Genomic DNA, 20,991 nt, shown 5'->3' with positions numbered 1-20,991 from the left:
ATAGTCTCTGGATGAAAAGGCTTTAATAACCTCCAAACTGTTAGAAGCAATCTTGTGCAACCTAAGGTTTGAATAAGCAAGCATGTCTTGTGTTCTTTTCAGCAAGCAGACAGCAGCTTCAACAGATGGCAAGGACTTCAGTCCATCGTCCATATATAAATCTCTCTCTACAAATTTCTTAACATCATTTCCATATTGTGCTTCACCTTCCTGTGCACACTGATGGAGGCCATAAATTGCAATTGTAGGTTAAGGACTGTTTCCAAATACATGTACCATCATTCGATATTCGATTATTCCTTCGGAGTCGTAATCCTTATACCAGAAGAACCTTAAGAAGTTCCTGTCTTCTTCTCTGACAAGAAAACAATGGAACATTTGCTGAATATCGGCTATAAAGGCAATAGAATCTTTGCGAAATTGCATAAGCACCCCGAGAAGTTTATTGTTCAAGTCTGGACCAGTAAGGAGGACATCATTTAAAGAAACCCCTCTGTATTTAGAGCTGAAGTCAAACACTACTCTAATCTTCCCAGGCTTCTTTGAGTGATACACCCCAAATATTGGAAGGTACCAACACTCTTCCCTCTTTAAGACTAGGTGCAATATCTGCATGCTTATTTTCAAATATTTTCTCCATAAAGGAAAAGAAGTGCTCTTTCATCTCTGGTTTGTTTTGGAATGCACGTCTGAGTGAACAGAAACGATTTAAGGCTTCCTCCCTATTGTTAGGGAGACATTGTCTCTGAGGTTTAAAAGGGAGTGGAGCCACCCAGCTGTTTGAGACATCCTTAAACAGTCCTGTCTTTATGATTTTTAGGAAGGCTTTATCTTCAATAGAAAGGGCAAATTTGTTGTTCTCTTTTGTCCTCAGGAAAACCGTGCACCCTAAATGATTCTCATCCCCATCACAGAGTGAGTAAACATTGCAAGGGCTCTGAGGCTGACTGGGTTGTTTGGTAGAGTTATAAGTTTCTTTTACAGAGAGACGATTAGGGCATGGCTGAAAAAGGGATGGACGACCATTTCCCAATGTATTTGTAAACAGAGTACTAACATTTGAAGGCTTGTGCACATCTCCCAAGCAAACATCACCTATTATGACCTACCCTAGGTACAATTTCTGGGCATAAGGAGAATTGTGTGAGCCATTTACTTGTTTTCTAACTTTATAAACCCTTATAATGTCTCTCCCAAGGATCAATAGTATCTGAGCCTGCGGATCAAGTTCAGGGATCTGGGAAGCTAGATGTTTTAGATGTGCATCATGAAGGGCTACCTCTGGTGTGGGAATTTCTGATCTGTTATCAGGAATCTGATTGCATTCTATCAATGTTGGCAGGGGCATGCAGAGCTGTCCATCAAGTGACTCAATCTGATAACCAGATGCTCTCCTTCAAGATGTCTCCACTACTCCTGTACAGGTTTTAAGAGTGTAAGGATTACAGGGGCCTTTTATTTTAAAAAGGCTGAAAAATGTTGGACTTGCTAGGGACTTATCACTTTGTTCATCGAGGATAGCATAAAGTCTTATGGCTTCACTTGGATGGCCTGCAAGGTATACTTTCACAAGGCATATCTTAGAACAAGATCTGCCTTTAGTACCCTCTCTACAAACATCAGTACAGTGAGTATTTACCTCTGGTTGGGGTGCAGAATTTTGGTCCTCCCCGCAATGCTTTCTGACCTGGTTTCTATCTTGTACAGTCTACGGTGCTGGGCCAGGGTGCAAAGCTGTATTATGACTGTCACTGTCGCACTCTGAGCATTTCACACTGGCCTTACAGCTCTTTTCAAGATGGTATGTTGAAGAGCAACACTTAAAGCATATATTGTTGATCTTGAGAAAGGTCTTACGGTCTTCCAATGACTTTTCCCTAAAGGCACAACATTTCTGGAGCGGATGAAGTTTCCTGTGTATAGGGCATTGTCTACTTGGGTCCTTTACTTTGGACCTTTCATCTTCATCTGCAGAGCTAGACATAGAGACTTTGCATGAGGACTCTGAGGAGGCTATATTTGTTTTGTGGGCTGCTACAGCCGTGCTCCGGTAAGTGTGTGATGTAGAAGACTTCTCAGATTTGGGGCAAGTAATATTAGATAACCCTAAAACAAAGCTAGGGTCATTCTTAGCCTTTGCTTGTGCACATATAAAGTCCACAAAAAAGGATAATGGGGTGAAGGAGACTCTGTATTACTGTTTATACTTGAATCCTCTTGCTGCCCACTTCTCTTGTAGGTTGTATGGCAGTTTTTGCACAATTGAGTTGACGCCATATGCAGTGTCTAAAAATGTGAGACCCTGCAAATCCCCTTCAGTCTTGGCAACCTGGAGTTCCATCAACATATCACCTAACTCTCTAAGTTTCTGGTAATTTTTGCTGGATATTTTTGGAAAGTCATGAATTCGTTGGAAGAGTGCATTTTCGATCATCTCTGGTGAGCCGTAACATTCCTCCAGCCTTGCCAGACCATTCTCACCCCCTGGGTAATTTATGTCTATCATTCTGATGCATTTTGCATGCTCAGCTCACTCACTTCCAAGCCATTTAACTAAAAGGTCTATCTCCTCATGACACGTGGGACCTGGTCTCAAAGATGGACGACCGTTTCTCCGACATTGTTTAGAGTGCTCGTCCGCGTAACCTCTGTACAACTCTATAGTGGCACGGATGCAGTGTCCGGCCGTTTAATCTGATCCGTAACCCGTTATAAAGCCTGCCAGAAAGCAGCCATTTCACTGTTCCGATCTCACTATTACGTGGTAATAGATACTCTGGCAGCTAAACTCCTCCCTTGATCAATATGATGACCCGGAGACTGACATGACATGAGGTGTACAAATCTCCAGTTTATTAATAAAGAGCAGGTGTGAAACTACAAGTAAAGAAATATAATATTAAGCATGCAAACAGTTTGATAACAGATTTAAAATATAAGTAGCAGTACAGAACAGTAACATTTTACAAATATAAACTTACCGGCTATGCTACCATAGGATTAAACTGGCAGGATGAACTTCGCTTGTATATGTTTGTGGCAGATACATTACCTAGATCGGGAATGCCCCACTCTAAGGCGGCTCAGGAAGGACAAACGTTACAAAGCATGCATATCTGAACACAGCAACCACCCACAAATGGAAATGGTCAATAATTAAAACACTTTACGCTTCCCAATAAACATGGCTGTACCCAAAGGACAGAAAGTGGTGATTGGAGCGGATTTCAATGGACATGTTGGTGAAGGGAACAGAGGAGACATGGAGGTGATGGGTATGCAGTAAAATAAGCAGTGTAAAAAATGCAGTGTTAAATGTTATTAATTCTAAAAGAGTTAAATTGATACCAACAGTGTTAATAAATGTTCTTTTGTAGTGTAGTTGCAGTGGTGCTGCGTGGTGTAATTACATTTTTACACTTGAATTGCAAAAAACCCGCCAAATTATCTTTGCCCCTCCCCTTTTAACAATCTTGAAGACGAAAATGCCATTTTATCCACATGCCAGCTGCAAGGTGAGGTCTTTATCTTTCTATACTTAAATTAAAAATATATATATTTTAAGTACTCACTAAATACTTTGTTAGGAGTGAAGATGCTTGTCAAAGTTAAGTTCAGAAGTGAACAGAAGTATTTGAAAGTTTCTCACAGCGATTTGAAACTTTCCGATTTTCTGGATGAAGGTAATTGCATTTGTAATTATATAAAAAATAAGCATTAAGCTGACAATGTCGGTGGCGTTTGCCACTCAATTGAATCTTATTTCGGTTCGTTTACAGCCTTCGTGAAGTTTGGCATCAGTGTCTCTAATAGGCCCAAGGCCAGGCTTTACGATGAGTCTGGCACTGAAATAGACGAAGACGTCTTTGAGGACATTCTGAAGCAACCAAATTTGTGTGTTTTCCAGATACTATTGCCAGATTCTTCAAATGGTGAAGTATATCGTCAAAATGTACGTAGTTGAGCATTGGCAAGTGACGTGGTTGTTTGTGCTTTGCAAATGTCCAGGGAGCATCAAAATATCATGCCTTAAGGCTTAATTAAACCTAATTAAAATGTATTTGCATATTGACTGTGATTGGGAAGTCAAACATTAAGTTTATTTTGTAAATTAATTTGTATAAAGGTTGAGCTGCACTGCTTTTCCATCATTTGTGTCATGGGGCGATGTGAATCATGACAATTTATTTATTAAGCATGCGCATCTAGTGTCTTTTGCGTGAGCGCTGGACCAAAGCCACTTGATGGGATTAGCACAACGGCTAATGCTAATGGCATGACTTGACAGGGAATTAAATAGCTCCAGATGCACCAAATGAATGGCCAAAAATCGCAATCGGCCGATTTTTCGACCTGCCTCATATCTTGTCGATCCTTGTTGACAGGCGCATGCAATCCACTTGTTAAGTGTGACTTAATATACAACTTTTTACCACCGCGTCTGGGTCGAAGATCACACCCACGCACACATTTACAGCCATGTGTAAACATGTTTTTTAGGAAACACAATTCATATAACATTGCCATCGCAAACAGGTATTTAATTTTGTAAATTTAAAAAAGTTTGTTATAGGTACCAGGGTTTGACAGTTGTTTGTCAAATTAACAGTCAAATTAACTCGACTAAAACTAATTGTAGGTTTTTTAATTCTTGGTCAACAGAATTGACCAATGTCCCTCCAGTGCCAAGTGAAGAAAGCTCAGCTGAGATTTCAAGCAATGAATCTGATGACACCATTCTTCTAAGTGATGACAGCCCTACAAGAAAGAGGAGAGCTGAAGATGAAGCAGGAATTGTGAGTGTGTGTCTGTGCCTTGGATGTTATTCAGTAAGAATTTAGAATTTAGTCACTTATTTTTTTTAATTATGTTTTAAAGAAATTAACATTTTGAAGAAAGTGCCTTTCTGATTTCTGACAATATCACACTATGTCATTAGTGTTAATGCGTGAAACTAAAGTGCAAAAGTTAAGTTGAGTTTACCAAATTCATGTGTTGGAGATTTGATCCAGGTGCAGAATCACAATGTGACTACACAATCATGTTCACAGAATGTTTTCTGACATGGGTGGTTTATTGTGCTTTGTAACTTTGCAGATGGTCAAATAAATTCTGCAGATTAAACCTGGTGGGGATGGAATCATCAGAGAGTACAACAAAACCAAATGCTTGTCTGACAGCAACAGGAGAAAGATGGTCAATATTCTTACTGCAGACAAAAAGCACAGGTAACTTGTATTTTAAGTATTCTTTATTCCAGTGGTCATGATTTCCTAGCCCAAAGCTAAATTTGTTTAAGGGCATGATTTTTAAAAGATCATTAAGGTCATTAAAAGGTTAATTCAGTGAAAATGCTAATTCTTTCATTAATTACTCAACTCTGTGTCATTCCACAGAGTAAGATCTTTCTCATGTTCAGAAAACAAATGAACATATTTGTGATAAAGTCCCCCTCATAGACAGGAAAAACAACTGCCACTTCAAGGCCAAGAATGTTAGTAAAACGTCTTTGAAATAGTCCTTGTGACTATAATGGTTCTTATAGAGCAAGAAAAGTAGTTTGTGCAAAAAATAACAATATTAATAGTCTGTTTTTACACACACTAAGGATTTAAAGTTTCATGAAGTTTAGGTTGAACCACTATAGCCACATGGAATATTATCACAATGGTTATACTACATTTCATGGGTCATGCAAGACACAGATCTTGAAAGTTGTAGTCACGTTTCTGTTTATAGGGGTTTAGAAAGCTGGATGCAATCAAAAATTTATAAAGATCTTCCAGGTGTGGAAAAATACAAAACTGAATTTTTGGTTAACGAGCACTTTTACAAAGGTGTCAGGACAAAATTTAATGTGACATTTCTTCTGTAGCAAATGCCTGTGACACTCAAATTCTCATCTTGTTGATGCAATTTTATAAAGTGTAATGTGTTAACTGCTGGGAAAAGTGAATTTTAAAAGTTAATAACATTTAATTATTTACATTTCAATTCATATATGATTGTTTCTCTATAATATTACAGCTCATCTCCACCCAAACAAGTAAGAGAACTGTATGCTCAAGGAATCATTGCCCTGTTTCCATATCTTAGGGATCCATATGCAAAGCTTGGATATGTAAGTCAATTTAGTTAAATAATTATGTGGTAGATGGATGTCTTGTTTTACTTTAAACATTTTTTAAGGAACATTATTATGGACCCTCAAAGTGGACAAGGGTACTTGTCATGGAAAATTAAGAACATTCAGAGGAATAGAGCACCATTAGAGACCCGTAGATGTGTCCCCCAGTCTTTTAGTGGTGGTCCATCTGCGCAGAGAGAAGCTTCATCCAGCACAGAAGTTATCCTAACTGAAGAACAGTATAGGGAAGCTGTTTCTCTTATGAAGCATACTTGAGAGGAGGCGACAGTAAAGGTCAAGATGAGGGAGACATTTCAGTATCGTCGCAAGATAATTCATGACCCAAGCAGATGCACTGATGTGCTAACTGAATTTCCACGTTATTTGGATATCAAAGGCCTGGTAAGAACATTAGAGTTATTAATGTGTTTAGATTATTTTTCTGTGAAATAATGACAATAGAGGATATCTGTGGGGATTTAAAGTTTGACTATTTATTGTAAAGATAATAAATTTGCACTTAGTTGCTTTTTTTCTGCTTTGGTGGGTTTTACAGATTGAGTTGGATTTTGCTTGTCTTTTTGGTAAAAAGACAGCAGCTAAATTTTTAGAGAGGTGACCAACTACATTTATGCAGAAAGTCATTCAGCAGAGCAAGGGGCTTAACTCCTCCCAAGAACTTCAGGACCTGATTCACTGTGCAGAATCAGCTGTGGACACTGAATCAGATGAAGATGGTAAGCTGTTTTTTAACAAGTTAATAACATATTTATGTACCTTACTAATTATGTTTTTTCCCCCCTAAAATAACCATATCTCTTAGGATGGGGTAGCGGTCTTGCTTCGATTCTTCTTTTACTTCACCTAATTCCACCATCAGCACGAGGTCGCAAGAGACCTGGGAAAATGTCGGCATCTCAAGCTGAGAAACACATTGTGATCTTCAAAAAGGTAAATTTGGCATTTTCTGTATGACCTGTCTGCTTCAACTTCAACCCAGTTGTATTCATTGTAAAACTAATGTAGAAACAAGCAATTGGAGCGTTGTTAAGGATTGTCTTTTGTTTTATTTTTAGGCAGGAACTAACATACAGGAACATCTTGATTCAATTAAGGAGATCACACAGCCCTACCTGCTAGCTGTCGGGACAAAGAAAAGCAGCATTCATGGATACTACATCATCCTCGACAAAAAAACCATACCATGCAAGTCAGTGAGTGGTCTTGCTGCCTTTGATGAACTGTTCAAAGCCCACTTTGTGTTTGGTGCCTCGTACAATAAGGTGCTTCACAACATGTACACCTTCATACAAACAACCATTTTTGAGATTGACATTGGCAAAGTGAAAAAGAGTGCAAGGGTTGCTGAGCTCCAAGCCAGATTCATGCATTAGAGGTGATTGCCAGCTAAAATTATTTGTTTTGTTTGCTCCTGCTGCCTGGAGAACACAAATTTGCTTGTTCGACATCTAAAACTAATACATGGTCTGTTTTCTGGCAAATCACTTCGTCTAAAATGTGGACAGGCAGGATGCTGTTTAGAATTTGGAACATATTCTGGGTTCTGCAAACATTCATCGTTATGCCTACAGAATTGAACCAAGACACTGTGAATCCTTGAAAGTGTTCAATGTCACTAAACTAATTTATCACAAACCTTTTGATATGCAAATGTCTTATGGGTCTGATAATTTCTTTTGGTTTGTTGTACCTTACTGCAGTCTTGTTAACACTTAACTGTCAATGCAGGTTTTATTTCAAAATTTATGTTTTTATATTTTATCATTTTATATGTAATTTTATGACATGTGGAACTGTACATGTTTTAAAATTAGCCACTTTGCCCATTTTGTAAATAAACATTTGAATGTTTACATCTGTGTAAAGAATTTTTTTAAATATTGGAATGTATTTTTTAATACATATTTTGCACCAAATAAGAACACTATGAATAACACTTAAAGTAATCTAAGTAAAAAAATAACACCAGCGGTGTTACGTGCCCCACAGTGTTAAACTTATAGTACAATAACAAGTGTAAATAAACACTCTCTCAGTGTTGTTTTTTAACACTTTATGGTGCTTTATTTACACTATAAGTTCTACACTACAGTCAGTGTTATTTTTACTCTCGATAGATTGGGACCATATGTGCTCCAAAGAAGTGTTAAAAATAACTCTTTAAGTGTTATGTTAACACTGCTTATTTTACTGTGTAGGTATGGTGTCAAGGAGAGGAATGAAGAAGGTCAGAGGATAGTGGATTTAGCCAGAAGGATGGACAGGGCTGTGGTGAATTCATATTTTAAGATGAGGGAGGAACATAGTGTGATGTACAAGAGTGGAGGAAGATGCACACAGTTATACATCCTAAGCAGAAGAGTTAATCTGAGCGAGAATGAAGACTGCAAAGTGATGGCAGGGGAAAGTGTAGTTAAAAAGCAGAGGATGGTGGTCTGTAGGATGACGTTGGAGATCAAGAAAAGGAAGAGAGTGAGGGCAGAGCCAAGGATCAAATGGCAAGAAGGGTGCTTGGCGTGACATCTGGACAGAGGAAAAGGAAACCTGGTAGAATAACGGGGAAATACAGGAGTTCATACAGAGGAAGAGAATAGAAAAGAAGAAGTGAGATAGTCAGAGAAATGCAGAATGTAGACAAGAGTACAAGGAGGTAAGGCGAAAGGTGAAGAGAGAGGTGGCGAAGGCTAAATAAAAGGCGTATGATGAGTTGTATGAGAGGTTGGACACTAAGGAGAGAGAAAAAGACCTGTATCGATTGGCTAGACAGTGGGACCGCGTTGGGAATGATGTGCAGCAGGTTAGGGTAATAAAGCATAAAGATGGAAACATACTCACAAGTGAGGACAGTGTGTTGAGCTAATGGAAAGAGTACTTTGAGAGGCTGATGAATAAAGAGAAGTAAAGAGAGAAGAGGTTGTATGATGTGGAGATAATGAATCAGGAAGTGCAACAGGTTAGCAAGGAGGAAGTAAGGACGAAGAATGGAAAAGCCATTGGTCAAGATGACATACCTGTTGAAGCATGGAGGTGTTTAGGAGTGATGGCAGTGGAGTTTTTATCCAGATTGTTTAATGGAATCTTGGAAAGTGAGAGGATGCCCGAGGAGTGGAGAAGAAGTGTACTGGTGGCAATATTTAAGAATAAGGTTATGGGAAAGAGTAGTGGAAACTAGGTTAAGATGGGAGGTGATGATTAATGAGCAGCAGTATGGTTTCATGCCAAGAAAGAGCACTACAGATGTGATGTTTGCTCTGAGGGTGTTAATAAAGAAGTATAGAGAAGGCCAGAAGGAGTTGCATTGCGTCTTTGTGGACCCGGAGAAAGCATATGACAGCGTACCCCGAGAGGAGTTGTGGTATTGTATGAGGACAGAAAGATATGGAAGAATATGATCTGCTGTGGCGACCCCTAACGGAAGCAGCCAAAAGAAGAAGTGAGTATATGGAGAAATACTGTATATGTTACTGATAAAGGAGAAATGAATAAAAATGTATGCAAAATTTAGTGAAATGAGGTGCATTTCAACTGGTGTAGTCATTGAGATAATTAAGAAATTAACATCACATATATAAAAATGCTTTACAGAGATGTTGCTTCAATTGACGTTGGCATATAAGTTAGGTGGTAGGACCTCATTGGTTAGGGCCAACTCCAGACAGAAGTTCAAATTTCCCTGACTGTATGTCTGTGTACAGTATTGATTTGAGATGTTAGAAACAAATAGCCCCAGGACTATAGATTACTGAGATGCAAGACTAAATAAATATAACGTAAACCAGAAGAAGTGGGTTTCATTATTTATGAGTAGCTATTTAAGAATTTCACAGAACATCTGTGGAAGAACAAGTACAAACATATTAAATATCAAAAGAAATCTTTAGGCCCAAAAGCTTGTTTTCAAAAGCGAAAAGTCTTGTGGTACTATTACAGGGTAAGGCGCATTTCTTTGGCATAGTTTAAGTTCTCTGATTCATTTTCAGTATCAGGTGATGTCACATGACCCAACTTTTCCAGGACTTTCAGTTGTAGCCTTCATTTACATAATCTTAGTGAGTTAGAGGAAGTTGGAGGCACACTCCCATGTTCCCGTTGAACTAATTTAAAATACCCAGTGACTCACTCCCATGAAATCAAACAGGTTGGAGTGGACTCCGTGTACATGACAGCTGACAACCAATGAATACACCTCTGAAAGTACAATGCATAGAAGGCAGCGACAAGAAATAAACAATGCAGGAGCTTTGGACCTCACAAACAGAACAGAAGTTCAGCTGTCTGATGTCTTGTGATTTATGTACCATCATTCAATGGAAAAAAAAATAAATAAAAAAAAATCAAGATTGCTGCTAAATTTGCCACAGCTATTAACCCTTTATAAAATGCTGGAATCATCAGGCAGCATACTTCTGGCTTTAAGAAAAAGGGGAGAGCACAACTGTGCTGGAAGATGGGCACTCAGTCAATACATGTAATGTGGGCAACAATTTCAGTCTTTTAAATTGACACGGTCTGGCAACAACATCAGCGACTGCAGCTCAGTATATTGGACATTCCCCATAATTAGAAGTTGGGTAATGTGATATCGGCTTTACTTACACAGATTGGAAAAAACTGTAACTTGTTAATTGAAAATTAAAAAAAAAAAGCTAGTTATAGTTTTTCTTATAGACCATGTTGGTCACTGCAAAGTTCTTAGAACTGGAAGAACAACTTAAGAGAAATTTTAATGAAAATTGAAGTATTATTTATAACATCTTTTTTATAATATCTATAAAGATTTTATAGTACATAAAAAAATTTAATAGGCAACATTCATAGGTAACATTGTTAAGGTAGATCACTCATTATTAGCATCTTCATTATTGCTAAATTTTATTATTCAAGTGATTTTTAATCAATGTAAAGCAAATTAGTTATGGACACTTCAGAATTTTTGTTTTAGCAGATTTTGGAACGCATTAAAATTCATTAGAAGTTAAACATAAGGCAAACGAAAAATTGAATTTGTCAATTAAAGAAAAGCTTTATAGGAGTTCATTATACTATATAGAAGTTTTTGTTTCAGCCCGTACATTACAGGACTTTTATGCAACATTTTGCATACAAAATGCAAAATGCATACAAACATTTTGTTACAAAGCACCAGTATCACATGCACTTATTTGGCAAGTAAACACATAAAAGTAGAAGCTATTTACTTTTTCTTTTTGTTGACATTTTGTGAAAATTCCACTTCATTTTCTTCTTCTTTTTGGAATGACGAGTTGTCATACACATGGACAATAGAATCTAAAAAAGTTCAAATTATTAATCAATTTAGTGGGATAGAACTGCTGTTATAATAATTGTAAGTATTTTAAATAGCATTACATTCAGAGAAACTTCAAAAACTTATAATCGGGTGAACAGTGCACAGTAAAATACCAAAAGAGCAAAAACTGAAAACTTTCAACAAATGTCAAGCTCATTGGATCAAGAAATAAAAACTTACCCTCGTTTTCAGTGTTTCGTTTACCTTGTTCAGACATTTCTGTTTCACAGCAGATATTCTGCACAATCATTAAACAACAATATTAAGAATGTTTCATAGTGCTGCCCCTTATACAACAGTTAATGTTTTCTCAACTTAGATAAAATGCAGTATATACCATATGCAAGATATATTTTTATATGGCAAAACCTTTATAGCCACTAGTAAAAACCCTACATAAATTCTAACAACTTCTTTAATCAATGTATCAAACGCTGTCCTATATATAAATTCACATAAAATTAGCTTCTAAAAAGTATGCAATATATTTTTCATCTTGTGCATGGCATACTTTTTTTTTTAATTCAAAATGCAAACAATGAGACAAAATAAAGGAAACAGTACTTCTGAAATCTGAATAATTGTGTTGCCTATAAAAAATTGCCATACATCTGAAATTTTACATTTTAGCAAAATGCTTACATATTGGATTCAATGAGAAAACCTTACAAAATGTTATAAACATTGAAATTCTACTACAAACTATGAGACAATTTGACATTTGTATATGCCAGTCAAAGGACTTTTACAATAAAAAGAAAAAATATTTTTTCAAAAATATGTTAGACGGAGTTCTGATGAGTATACTAAAAATCATAAAATCTTCTTTCAAAAAAAAAAAGCAGAAATAATGACAAACTATTGAACAGGGTCTGCCGTAACAGGAGTTATGTGTAGCAGGAAGATAAGATGGAGGCAAACAACAGTGAATAAATGAGAAGCTGTTGGAGTTGTAATTGATCAAGCCTATAAAGTTAAGAACTTCAAGCAGTCAAGCAAGTTAAAGTACTACACAAATTAAGACAAAAACTGAAGACCTGGGTCCTCATGTATAAACGGTGCGTACACACAGAAATGTTGCGTAAGAACTTTTCCACGTTCAAATTGCGAAGTATAAAACCTACACTTGGCGTAAAGCCACGCACTTTTCCACGGTACCTCATGCCTTGTCATACACAAGTTCTCCGCTCGGTTTTGCAAACTGGCGGCACCCAGCGTCAAAGCAATAGTACTGTTCTTGTGTGATTACTCATTATTTTCATGACACGGCTTTATAAATACACAGAAACTAACCGCATATTGTTTATTAGTGTAATGCATCTGATTGTAATTAACCCGTAACAATATAATGGTTCAGGGAACAGCCATAGTATTCCAAATACCATAACTGCTTTAGCGTTGTTACTCTCACTTCTCCTTCTTCTTTCAGCTCCTCCCGTTAGGAGTTGCCACAGCGGATCATCTTTTTCCATATTACTCTCACTGCACGACTCGGAGTATTTATATCACTGTATCTGAGTGTGAATCACAGCAGCAGCTGATCGGAAAGAGAATTATCGGTATACAGCTTCAAGGACACGCTGTCTCAGCCACTGCAAAACGTTTTAAAGCCTTTCCTGTACGGACCTCGCGGTTCAGAAACAGTTTCATCCCAAGAACTTTAAATGCACTCAATCAATTGCTCCTTGTAGAACTGTTTGTACTTATAAGTACAATTACCTCACTGTAAACTTGCACTACAGTTATAATATCTCACAACCTGAGCCACTTTATAAAGCGCGTATTTACATATGATGACAATATCATTTTTAAGGTGAAATGCAGCAAAATATGTTTGTTAAATTATACACATAAAACTTTAACTTCATTTAAATAATCTATATTCTTCACTGGGAGTGTCGTGAAGGATAGAATAATCAAACATGTACTACGAAGATATTTCAATTTTCTTTAAACGTTTTGAAGAATCGGCGCTAAGCTTACAGATGGCTTAACGTCTATTACAGAGCTGATTGTATGGCGATCGGTTAGTTGGGGAAAGAAAAGCACTGACTGCAGTGACGGCTACGCCAATATTTATAGAATATAACACAGAAAGAGAAAATAATAACACAGCTAAAAACGCAGCGACAAATTTCGACAATAAATTATTTCATCGAAGTGAAACCCATGTCTAATAACGTGCTTTAACTCCTATCATCATGAAAATGACATCACGTATACATCTCAGTATTTTAGTTATTCAGAGAGCTGTAATATCACGAATGTAATTGATTCTGTGTCCAGTTGGAGGAAGAGAGCCAGTTTAAGAAGCAAGTAGTGATTCACACACATAGATCACATACGAGTAGAAGATCAAATACAAAACAAAGCATTTAACGTGCTACTTTAATTACAATGTGATTTGAGAAACTGGTTAATTAAACGATTTTAAGATGGAGTTTATAATGTTCTACTAAATGACAAAATAAACTACGTGATTAAAGTGGAAATGTCGAGATTGAAGTTGACATTTCGTGCTTTTTCCCCACCGTGTGCCTTTTTTCTCTGTACCCTAATAAACTTTCATATGACACTCAGACAGTGGGCTTACAACTCTTCTTTTCACGGCAACTTTGATATGTGACTTCTTTTTTATTTCCGGCACTGTGCGATTTTGTGAATGCGAGCTTTCAAGTTTCTCCAATACGCTATGTCACTCGATCAACTTCATTTTGTTGATTATACCACGGTTTATTTGAACAAATAGTATGTTTTTCCTTTGCCTGCACTTGGTATTCGCTGAAATTCTTATATTTTCCCCGTGCTTTTCCCATTGTCTTTTCACAGAAGGCTGCGCTTAAGGGCGATTTATATTGATTTGCATATTCAAATAGGCGTAATTCTGGGAGGATTTGGGGCGTTACATAATGCGCGTGCACGAGCGTTAGTTTTCACGCTGATCGGGATTTATGTAGCGGAAGAACGTGGAAGTTGGAGTACGCACAGATTCCTGCATCTGGATTTTTCTGTGCGTAAGCACATTTCGGCTTTTGTGCTTACGCCATGTTATAGTGCGAGTTCTACGCACGGCGTTATACATGAGGCCCCTGGACAATCAAATAGATGATGGAGCCACACATTGGAGTTTTAAAAGGAAAGTTACAAATAAAAGATTCCAAAAGGTAGACAAAAACCTTACAAAGAGGTGAACAGTGGACAGAAGGAGAGAAGGAATCAATTTTGTACTTGCTTAGTAATAACATCCAACAAGAGGTAATGATGATCTCTGACAGCATAACAACCCAATTAGTAAAAATATAGAATAAAAGTCATTAACATAAACAATAAAGGGGATGACTGACCGGGAACTAAAAATGAACATTGTTGTAATTTTTCACCAGCTACTAACAAGAGAACTGGAATGTCATTTAAGTTTCAACATCTGCAGGACTATTATCTTCATGAGTACATATTAAAATATAGTAAGGGCTCTACAAACACAGAGTATGTCCTGTACTTTTGTATTTGATAGAATATAATACAACCTAAAGTCTTATTTAGATATCATGACCACTTTGTGACCAACAAACTGGCACTGGAAAGGAAAGAAAAATAAAAAAAACAGACAATTTAAATTAAAAAATGAATGAAATAAACAGAAATATGTATCGGAGTCAGGCATGAATAAAGATATTTAAACACACTTTCATGTTTGCAAGACTTCCTATGAGCATGCAAAAAATATTTCAAAAGGAACAGTTTAGGCAGCATGATTTATTTGGGAAACTGGATACAACACCAATATGTTTAATACTCACCGGAAGAAAAGGTTTGACATTAACTGCTCAATATGAAAGCTGGTCAAGAGCAAATGTACCTGAAGCAGTTGGTCTTTGATCAAGTCCACTACATGGAAACTTATAGTACTGATATTATCATGATGCCCACTTAAAACAAAGTCTCTAACATACGTTACCTCATAACTATTCTTTTAACAAATATATAAATTAATTTTCAGTACAACAAATGATTCATCATAATGGGAAAAAGGCAGTGTTTTTGGTAATGTACTATACAGTATATCCACACTGATTTTATAGGGCAAGTACAAGCAAGCACACCATCAGCTATTTATTGTAATATTAAGACACAAAGCACAGCAATGAAAAAAACAGTTATAAGCTGTTAGACAAGTAATTGTTTTGATCGTTCTTGGGAGAAATAGTTATAACTCTATGTTAATGTAAATGTTAGGGTGGCTTTGTGTAACATTTGTATATTCTTGTTATGAGATGGATATGCAGTTAAGCATTTTTGGCTTATGGAATGCTTTGAGAAAAAATTTGGTGAAAATTTCACATCCATTTTGCTCTTTTTATTAGAACCCGTAAAACTATAGCCTCACCAGACTATGGCACTTAATGAGTAAAGTTGAAAGGTTTTGTCTAGTTAGACTCTTAGACCATGACCACAGGCAAAATAGGAGGTTCAAAACCAGAACCTTACAGTAATCCCAGATAAGGCTCATAACCTCTTTGTATTTTCTGGTCCTGGTTAAAAATCTACAACCATGAACATGAAGCAAATAATAGACAATAGTAGCTAAAACAGAAGAACTACTATGCTCCCACTGCATATATTTAAAAACGACAAAATATCTATGCATGCAAAAGTTTATCATATAGGCACAGAAAGTGGTTAAACTACATGTTTAATAAGCCTTTGAATATATTTAGATGATATTAGATTAGACTTGATAAATGTTATTATTTCCAAGGGAAAATTTAGATCCACATAAACAGAAAAAGGTAACGACTCACAGGACAAATAGAATCAATCAAATATGGAGTTACTATAAATTAAATGTAAAAAGAAACATATTTTTGCAATCTGCTCAGGAGCTGATAAGGCGATCTTGAATGAACTTCTTACGTAAACCGTCAAGGATGATTATTCAGGTCACACCACAGAATGTCACCTCAAACATCCAGCTATGCGGAAAGTACTTGAGGAACAGGATAATTCTCACGCCAGGAATTGCAGTTTATGAAGTATACATTGAGGGCAATGGCTTTAAATCACTTTCACTTACTGTGTCTGAGTTCTACCAATAGCTATTTTTTACTTGTAAAATAAAACGATTTCCTTCAGGAAGAAAAGAAGTTTACTAAATGACTGATTTCTGCTAATTTCTAATGCTTTGTGCTTGAAATTTGGTAGCCACGTATTTATTTCAGTAGCATCTTAATCACTCTAAACAGGTTCAGCTAGACAGTCGTCTATATTTAGAAAAAGAAAGTCAATGTTTTAATTTTCAAAGTCGCCACACAGCATACGAAAATAGATGTAATGAAATTAGTCTTGGTAGAAGCCGAATAGTCTTTGATTGCTGTGATTTTCATTTTAACCGATGCTTATAATTACTATAGTTTAGTTTACATTATTTTATTTATTTATTTTTATTATTTTCATAGCCCTTGACATACTTAAACTTTTCAAAGTTTTCATTATTGCAAGTGAGAGAATATGTTGCATGAAAACACCAATATTATGTAAGTTGCTTTTTTACGCCTTTGAATAGACGGCCAGACCCAGTAATGCCATTTACCTGCCCACAGCTACTTCACCAACAGAAAGTGAGACCTTAGAAGAAAGCTGTACAATATTGTATTTTAAGGACACGCGCCTGGCGCAGCTGCTGCAGACTGCTGCTCAAAGTGGCGCTTAATTGGAAGAAATCCTTTCGGAAAAGTTTTATGGATTAATTAATCAATCAATGTCCTTAACTGAAAGAGCTCAACAAATGGGCAACTGTTTCCTGTTACAAATAATCCATCCATCAATTTTCGGAGCCCGCTTATTAATAATACATTCAATGATTAGATACGCTAAGGAGATAAGTAAAACAGTGCCCATGAAAATCTTATAAAACATTTAACTTAATATTGTATTAGCTACTTTCAATTCAAATGCAAATTAAGCACAATAAAGTGTTCACTCATTCTTGGTTAAATTTTTAGCTGCTGTCATTTAATAATTTGCAACGTTGATCTTTGCATCGTATTTATCACTTCACAGTGGTAGCTCGTGTATTAATATACTATTTTCTTGTTTCTGCAGGCTCGCGTTGTTTCTTGGCGTCCGTATAACCATTCCCTGCGAATGTATTGGTTACCTGTTGGCTTGCTGCTTAACGGGAGCGACTACTTAAATGCCGCGGCTGCTTCTTCTGATGATGTTTCTCACCACATTCACTTGTTGTGGAGGTGCTCCTCTCGTGTTAAGTTGGAGGGAATGGTGTTATATACACCTAGAGGAAGGGATCCAATTTCACGTGTGACTTAAGTATCTTATATTTCACTTACTGTGCTCACCTAGATTAACATGTTCAGCAGAGTTTAAACTGGCACCTTTGCCTTTCCTACACATCTCCGTCAGTTAATATGCTCGTGAGGTAAACGATAGTCATGTTTACAACAAAACACCTGGGAGCGGTAGCGACTCTGATATCACTATTATAAATATGCAGTTTAAATTCACTTTTTATATCAATGAGAACAGACAATATCTTTATAAAATTAACACACATACTTATAATATTATGGGACTAAAAATGTTTCTTGGTAAACAGTGCAGACTTTAAAAATTGAAATAATTACAATACTTTAGGACAGGACTCAGGCATCAGAAAATTATGTCACGTGAAATATTTTCAGACTTTATATATTCAGCCTAATATTACACTAATATTTGCAAAAATATTAAATGTGTTGACAATTTAACTTGAAAATCATTAAAGGAGACAAAAACTAATAAAAATAAGTATAACCAGTAATAGCTATTTAAATACCACCATACCTTACGTTGCCTTACATATTTTGTCCATAAGGTTTCACTTATTACAGCTTCTAAATTAATGATTTAGTAAATTTGGAAACTAATATACTGCTGATCACATCCCATTCTGATTAATTTTACTTTGTTTCTTATATTCATTGAAGAAAGTATACATTAATTCATGCATGCCCAAGCATTCTTTTGCCCATTTACTTTGCATCAATAGGTGTTACATTTCATGATTGCTGCCTCATTAACTTCCACCTGTAAAAACGAATTGTCAGTGACTTGGCTATTACACTTTATATCTTTTAATTGTAGGCTTGTATGGATGGATCAGCTTACAGTTTACATGAATGCTTTTGAGGTAAAGGTATATCATCAGTTTGAAGTTAACAGAAACCATGCTCTTTTCAGACCAGAGATTAAGTAATGGCATATTAGGCATATTTATATTTATCATATTTACTCTTTCATTAGTCTTTATAGGGTGGCATACTGGCGCAGTGGTGGTGCTGCTGTCTCGCAGTAAGAAGACCAGCATTCACATCCCCCCGTATGTAGTTTGCATGTTCAATCTGTATCCACACAGGTTTCCTCCAGATGCTCTGGCTTCCACCCAAAGATATACAGGTTAGATTTACTTGTGAAATTAAATTGGCTCTAGTGAGTGTGTAATGAACTGTGATGGACTGGTGCCCTGTCCAGGGATTGTTCCTGCCTTGCATCTTATCCTTGATAGGATAGACTCCAGCCCCTGAGATCCAGCTCAGGATTTAACAGGTTTAGAACAATAAGCTATATTAGTCTTTTTAAATTTTTTTCTATAAAGTGAAAGTGCTACTGTATATAGAAAATGCTACTACCCAAATACTACTCAGGGGTCTCTAAATCTGGTTTCAGATTCTACAAAGATAATTGAAGATAATATTGATCAATTGATCTTTTTTTCTGACTCCATTATGCTAGTTTAGAGACATGATTCTAGAGTCTATCTCAGCACTCACAGACAAAAGGGATGAAACACACCTGTTGAGCAACACCAGACCTTTGCAAACCCATTTGCTCACACACCCATACACACTCATACTGGGCCACTTAACGGTTACCAAACAACCTCACTCGAACATCTTCAGGATATGGGTGAAGACTGGAATTACTGGAAAATGAAGATCAGGCAAACACATTCTTTGGGGAAAGGAGAGGAAAGAATGTTCTTAGGTAACGTGGAAATGCAAAATTTCTTAAATTGTGCTAATTTAATGATAGCAAAATTCCTATATGTGCCCTTTCAAGTGTTAATTTAACACTGGTAGTTTTGTTGTCTACACACTAATTCTTTCACTGCACCTTTGCTTCTCCAGTTATCTGCCACAAATGTCACATTCAAATATGAAAACACGCTGCATCTAACTTTCATAGACTGCTACCATTGACATAATTTCAGATAAACGCATGGCAGACACAGCTTGAAATTTTCATGGTATGAAAGAGGCAGAGTAGATATATGAAGAAAAGATTGAAGAAGTTAAAATGCAAACTTTTTGCAAAAAATATACAAAATGAAATCAAATGCATGAAAAACTGTAATCAAGCAATTTCCAATGCTGCACCCCATTTGAGTTTATTATTGCACTAGCCATGTGCGCCCAACTACGTTGCGGGTGTTAAAGTTGTTTGTGAAGGGCTCCCTGTTTAAACGCGGCTGCCCTTCGTCGCACAGCATTATGATTTTTTTTAAATTACAAAAGAAAAACCTTGGATATTGATTCGATAGGAACAGCCTACTCGGAATCACTGTCCAAATCGTAATTATGTGGTGGTGTAGGAACATTTCTGCTTCTGTCTGTTCACAGTCCGTCTCGTTTTCACAATGCTGTCATTTTCTCTCACGATCTCTTCTCAACCTTTGTCCAGTATCGCAGATTGCTTTGTGGCAATCCAAAGAGTAAGGCAATATACACGGGGCAATGGTCATAAAAGGGGGACACATAGGTATCCAGGCTCTTTAAAGCATAAACAGGGATCACTTCACTGACATGTGAGCAAGCCATGGTACAACTGTGAGATGCGCAGCACTCGCCAGCTACAACTTAACAATAATAATTTCTGGAACGTGCTGTTACGTTGTCATTCATTTTACTCACTGTCTTTCTTTCATTCATATGTTATGTAGGCACGTACCTTTTATCTTCTGCAATCTCATTTTCTAACACTGTCCACCACCCCTTTCGTTATTCTGGCACATTGTTGACATCCGTGAGTATGTACTAAACTGGAAGGTGGTCTACGCATGCTTGGAATTCACGGACAAACAAAGATCAAGATCTAAATGAAGATCTCTTTAGTTGATTTAAAGCACAACAATTTGTTTAGTGTGAATGTCTGTGTTTTGAGGTGTGACTGGAGTACTACAGTCTTCAGTAGTACAGTATAAGCCTGTAGGAGATTCAGAGATTATTTTTCATGTTTAATTGCAATGTAATTTCTCTATATATAAACTCAGACATCTGTCTGTCTGTTTGTATGTCTGTCCGCTTTTCACGAAAGAAGTACTTAATGGATTTAGATCGGGTTTATTTCTAGAATTTGCTTGAACATTCTGTTTGATTTTGTGACTCACATAGCGCTAAGAATCATATTTCGCTTGCAGGAGCAATATATTCGCGCTAATCCGAGATAGAGCCTGTGTGAGAGGTTTTGGGTGCTCGGG

The 20,991-nt window shown here is 36.7% G+C and overlaps 1 protein-coding gene and 1 long non-coding RNA gene across 2 annotated transcripts in view; one reads left to right on the top strand and one right to left on the bottom strand.

Annotated features, from left to right (window-relative positions):
- The window catches only part of LOC120516128 (ATP-dependent translocase ABCB1-like), a 506,684-nt gene that overhangs the window by 119,385 nt on the left and 366,308 nt on the right, over positions 1 to 20,991 (top strand). The gene's annotated exons all lie outside the window — the stretch shown is intronic.
- LOC120516132 lies at positions 11,346 to 17,706 on the bottom strand. Its single transcript, XR_005630788.1, has 3 exons — positions 17,617 to 17,706; positions 11,640 to 11,697; positions 11,346 to 11,437 (listed from the first exon to the last, which is right to left on the bottom strand). It is a non-coding gene; the product is annotated as an uncharacterized LOC120516132 (long non-coding RNA).

This window comes from Polypterus senegalus, chromosome 15 (assembly GCF_016835505.1).
Source record: "Polypterus senegalus isolate Bchr_013 chromosome 15, ASM1683550v1, whole genome shotgun sequence".
Taxonomy (NCBI): Eukaryota; Metazoa; Chordata; class Cladistia; order Polypteriformes; family Polypteridae; genus Polypterus; species Polypterus senegalus.
The sequence above is the reverse complement of the archived record's forward strand: the minus strand, read 5'-3'. Positions and strand labels throughout refer to the sequence as shown.